Source organism: Dermacentor silvarum, chromosome 11, assembly GCF_013339745.2.
Source record: "Dermacentor silvarum isolate Dsil-2018 chromosome 11, BIME_Dsil_1.4, whole genome shotgun sequence".
Classification (NCBI taxonomy): Eukaryota; Metazoa; Arthropoda; class Arachnida; order Ixodida; family Ixodidae; genus Dermacentor; species Dermacentor silvarum.
This window is the reverse complement of record NC_051164.1, coordinates 32,855,822-32,861,530: the sequence shown is the minus strand read 5'-3', so window position 1 is coordinate 32,861,530 and position 5,709 is coordinate 32,855,822.

The window sequence follows — 5,709 nt, the reverse complement described above, 5'->3', positions numbered from 1 at the left end:
TCCGCTACGAAAGAAATAGCACCGACTCCATCTCGGATCTCAACGAGTGGATCAGGTCGCTGAGCCGCGACGTGACTTCCACTACGTACGATGTGTCAGCGCCTCAAGAGCAGCCATCGACGGATTCCCGCCTCTTGCACATGTGAGAGGAGCACAAAACCTCACGTACAGGTGGCAGCGCCAACGTCACAAGCTGCGATGGCGCGTAGCGAAAGCTCGAACAGGAGAATGAGGCTCGCACCTCTACACTGGAACGTCAGCAGGTGGGCCAGATCGGGAGCAGCCTCAACAGCCAGCTGGGCTGCAAAAAAAAAAAAAAAAGCATGGCACCTGCTGCGACACCTGCAGGATCCCGGACACAAAGTGGGCGGCACGAAAGCAACTGACGAAAATAATACACCAATACCCAGGCACCAACGCGGAGCTGCTTGCGGAGCTCGCCAGCCGCTACAATAACACCTCGAGACAGAGCGACACGTACCTACCACACTGCCTCGGATCTCCCAAAGAACAGATGGATGATGACATTTCAATCAATAGAAATATCAATAGATTGATAGAAAGAAAGAGAGAGAGAAACAAATAAGAAAGTCATCACGAAGGTCAGATACACACACGTGAAGCTTCGCTTTTCCCCAGTTTCTCGACAGGAAATGCTGGTGATTTTTTGTTTTGCTTTTTTCTGGCGGTTCTTCAACGGTCTCTAAACACACAAATGATGCCGTAGTGACGGCTACAATTTGAACTTCGTCACTTCATGTTCGGAGCAAGGTACAAATCTACCAAAAAGGTAAAATAAAAATGGCTGCGGCTAGCTCAGCTAGCCCTGGATATGCAAAGCGAAAGCTTGGTTTAGCATGACGGCTAGCGCACGTGGCGGTGGCCGAGCTTGGCTCGGTATGCCACGTTATGCGTTGCCAAGTTTAGGGCGCAGCTTCAGTCAAATGAGTGTAAAATTGCTGGTGACGGCGAAACTCGGTCGACTAGGTTAGTAAAGTTTCGCTTTAAGAAGGCACTGCACGTAGCCAGCAGTCTTCATCGGTGAGCGACGCTCAAGTGTGCCAAGATACGCCGCAGACTTCGTCGCGACGCCACCTCTCCCTCGACGCGCCGCCGACACGGCCGTCGGCTGATGGCGACGCGGAGAGGCTGATGGATAGAGAAGCATGATGCTTACGTTTGATGCTTCAAGTGTCATATTCCACGCAAGAAAATGAGATCTAGTACACTACATGTCCTTGCCGTGGGTACCATGTCGAAGGTGGCCTGCTCGGCGCCAAACACCTCATTCAAGTACTGAGGAAACCACGCATTTCATGGTTTCTAGAGGTCAACGTTGAAGTCCCCGCAGATGGCGAGCGGCATGTCTCCTTCACGAGCATTACCGCAGCAAGGAATTAACGCAGTCTTGCTCTGAGCTATTAGGTGCGTTAACATAAACCGCTGCACCATCTCCTTGATTGCCCCGGCAATGCTTTAGACGGCTGAGACAGCGATGTTTATTCCATTGTAGGTTACGTGACCCATGAAGAGATTTCCGACACAGTTGGAAACTAACGTATCGTCAACGTGGAGCCACATATGTAGTCTGATGGACTTTATCGTGAAATGGCGTATGAGAACGTTCTTGTACAGGGCGATGCCAGTGCCCTATTACTGGAGCCACATTTTTTATTGAAATTAAGCTAAAAGATGCACATGTAGTAATCCTATAATTGTGATGGCCACTCTTTTTAGCAAAGCAGAAACGACAATAAAAATAAATCGACGTAGTAAGGAATAAGGAACAACGTCCTATGATCAAAAGTCCACAGCACACACTCCTATACTAACGGGCATAAAGATATAAAAGGTGAAGTTCAGCCGCACAATGCCTGAATTAGTAAATAAATTTAGGAACGCAAGCACACAACCTTGATGGAGTCTGCGATGAGCAGTAATACACACTGATAAAATAATGCACGCACAGGAATATGGCAGTCATAAGTGAATTTCAGCACAGAATACAAAACAGTATAAAACATAATATTCAAGCGCTCATCAATACAAATAATGAGTTGTAGTTAGATTATTGTGTCCAGCAAGTTCAAAGCCGCTGACGGGCGCCAGTTTGTCGCTCTACGTTTCCGAGAGCTCAAGGCGACCTCCCGCGGAAATGACCGAGTCTCTTCTAAGATCCCTGATGTGCGCATCGACTGACTGCACATTGATGGCGGCGAGGATCCCGTGCTTCTATAAGTTATGTTCGTGCATAAACTCCTGAGCCCGATCCATGATCGTGTGTAGCCTGGCGGCCCACTCCTCGTCAGTTCCCTCGGGTCAGCGCTGGCGTCTGCATCGCCGTATATGCTTCCGTTGAGCGGGACGTGCTTGAGTCGTCATTGCCGCATAGCGGTGGCGAGGGGCTTCAGCACGCCACCGCTTGTGTTATCCTGTAATTCTCTAATTCCTCGGCGATAAGGACCTTTTCCGAGCGAGGCCTTGCGGACGGCATTACGCGACGCCTTACATGCTTGCTGGCGTGCTGCTTACTTCATGGCGCTCATACTCTAAGAGGGATTGGCCAAGAAGGTGGAGGTTAAACAAAAGCGAGGGAGAGAGTACTTGAACGCGAAAGTAAATCAGGATAAGCTAGTAATTTTCGACTATTAGGAAAGTCTCGCTTGAGAGAGACTATTCAAGTTTGCGATGCTGCTTGCAGACGGAGCCTTCTCCTTCCTCATCGAGCTCCAGCAGCCGCTTGAAGCAATAGCCAGTTAGCAATTCTAGGGTGGTTGGTTTCGAAACAGGGCAACTAGGTATGTGTTCGGGTCCGTGATGCAATCGTAGGCGTTGCATCGCTGTCATTCCAGCTTTGACATTCGACTCTCGTAAGGTCGCCTTCGTCGTCATAGAGTCGTCGTCACGCGGTCGTTTTATCATTGTCATCACTTCAGTACCGTCATCCTATTGTCGCCATGCCACCGTTATCATACGGCCTTCTTCGTTGCATCGACGTCAATGTTTCCGGGTTACTATATTGTAATAATACTGTCGTCATTCAATCGGGATTAGGCCTGTATAGGGACCGAGGCTAAGTACACTACAACAATGTGTGAGTCAGCGAGTGATAGACCTGAGAACCATTCGGCCCGATGGTAGGAGCTCGAGAAACTCTTTTTATTCTTCTTCCCTTTTTCCTAATCTCGCGGCTCGCAGCAAGAGGCACGAGACGCACGCGCCGGAGCACGCCATATATAAAATGCGGCCGAGGAATATGACGATGACTGCTAGACCGTCCTTGTCATGCCGTCATCGTCAGACAGTCGCCATCATGCCTCCGTTGTCCGACCGCCTTCGTAATGCCGTCATGTTCGTGCCATCATTGTTACTCCTGCTTCGTTATCCGACTTTCATCATGTCGACGTCGTGACGCAATAGCCGTCACGCCATCGTCGTCATACACGTTTCGTGATACAGTCATCGTCACTCCATGTCGTCGTACCCTTGTCATCCCAATCAACAAGCGCTGTTAGTTGTTAAAGACAAATTAATAAATAATATTGAATGTGAAAAATATACGCTCGGCCTATATTTAGATTTCCGCAAGGCCTTTGATTGCGTACATCATGACACTCTCCTTAAGAAGCTTTGTGACTACGGGGTTCGCGGTATTGCGCTGAACCTCTTGAGAACTTATCTGAGTAATAGGTGCCAATACATACGAACAAATAACATCTCCTCCGATGCACAAACAATAATGCATGGTGTCCCGCAGGGATCAATACTGGGGCCTTTATTATTTATTACATATATCAATGATCTAGCCGATATACATATTTCTCCAGATCTGGTAATGTACGCTGACGACACAAATCCTTTCTTTTCTTCCCGCTCATTAACTGCCCTCCAAAGTATGGTTAACACTTATTTACTGAAGCTTCGTGATTGGTTATACGCAAATATGCTTAGTTTAAATATAAATAAAACAAATTACATTCTCTTGAGGCTGATCAATATCGTGCAATATTCTATACAGATTTATTATGATAATACAAAAATCAGTCAGGTTTCTTCTCAAAAATTTCTCGACATGTGGTTTAATGAAAATCTTTCTTGGTCTGTACATATCTCAAAACTTGCTTCCGAACTGAGTAAAATTGTTGGTCTGCTTTTTAGGATTTCTAAGCTCTTGCCTGTTTGGTTAAAGGTGTCAATGTATAACGCACTGTTCTTTTCAAAACTATCATATTGTAATCTTGCATGGGGTACGACTACGTCTTCAAACTACCATAAACTACTACTGCTACAAAAAAGAGCCTTGCGTGCTGTTGAGGGCTATTATGCTGCACCACAAAATTTACGTACACAACCCTTGTTTGTTAAACATCGCATACTACAAGCTGACCAAGTGTATTATCTACGGCTGTTGCAATACATTCATAGAAACTGTTTGTACTCTGTACTGACAGGATCACAAATTACAACTTTCGTGAGGTAAAACTACGAGTTCCGCGAGCACGCACGAATTATGGTAGACAAAAGCTAAATTTTCAAGTACCCAAAGCCCTCAACAAGTTTCCCTTTACTGATGATTTCTTTTTATCTGAAGATGTGTTTAAGAAAAACACGAAACGACGTTTGATTGAAGGCCAAATCCAAATGTAAAAAAAATGTAATCCACCGTTTTCTTATATGTACGTTTTTCTCTATCTATCTTTGTTGTGGACAAGTACTGCAGTCGCATATTTCCTGTCTTAATTCACCAGTCATGTATGCATTGTATTTGTACGTGTATGACTTTGTATGCTTGAGTATTACCTTGCACATGATTGTCTTTTTCCTTAATTAATTAAGTTTCACTGTGCGCATTGTAGCATTGTTTTTGACATATTTGTGGCACCTTCCTATGTACATTTCCTTTTTTTTTTATTACTGCCAACTGTATGGGTACCGGGGCCTCGTCAGGCCTTACCGCCTTTTGTCCCGGTCCCCGATTTTCTCTGAAAAGAAGAATAAACTTCACTTCACTTCACTACTTATTCCGTTGTAACGTCATCGTCGTCACCGCGTCGTTGTCATGCCATCGGCGAGATGCCATTGGGCTCGTGCCATCATCGTCAATGTAACGTCGACATCCGACTCTCGTGATGCCGTCGTCATCATAAGAGCCATCGACGCCGTTCCTTGTTCCTCATTTTATCCTACACATACTGTCGTCGTTCAGTCATGGTTATGCCGTGGTTGGCTTGCCACCGTCATCACTGCATCGCTGTCGCACATACTCTATCACACGTACGTTTTCGTACCGTAGTTATCATCCCGTCTTCGTCATCCCATCGTCTGCATTCTTGCTTCCTGATCCGGTTGTAATATCGTCGTCGTTACGGCATCCTCCTCGCCTCATTACCCGGATGTCGGCGTCGTCACATTGTAATCATTATAGCATCTCATAATTTAACAATATTTTGTTTCTTTGTTCAAGAATTACCCCACATTTCCCGAAGGCGTAATAACAGGGGGGTGACAGGAGGGAAAAAACAAATCTTCATTCGTACAGCACACTTGCTCTTCACACAGCTGATTCTACTCCACAATAATTTTGACAAAAAAAGGAATCCGCAATCAACCTCGTCCTGGCACGGTACTCGCGGATTTTAAGAGAATGGTCATTACGCCTAGAAACATAATGTGGTTGTTTCAAGTAGATTTCACTGCTAATTCCAGTTA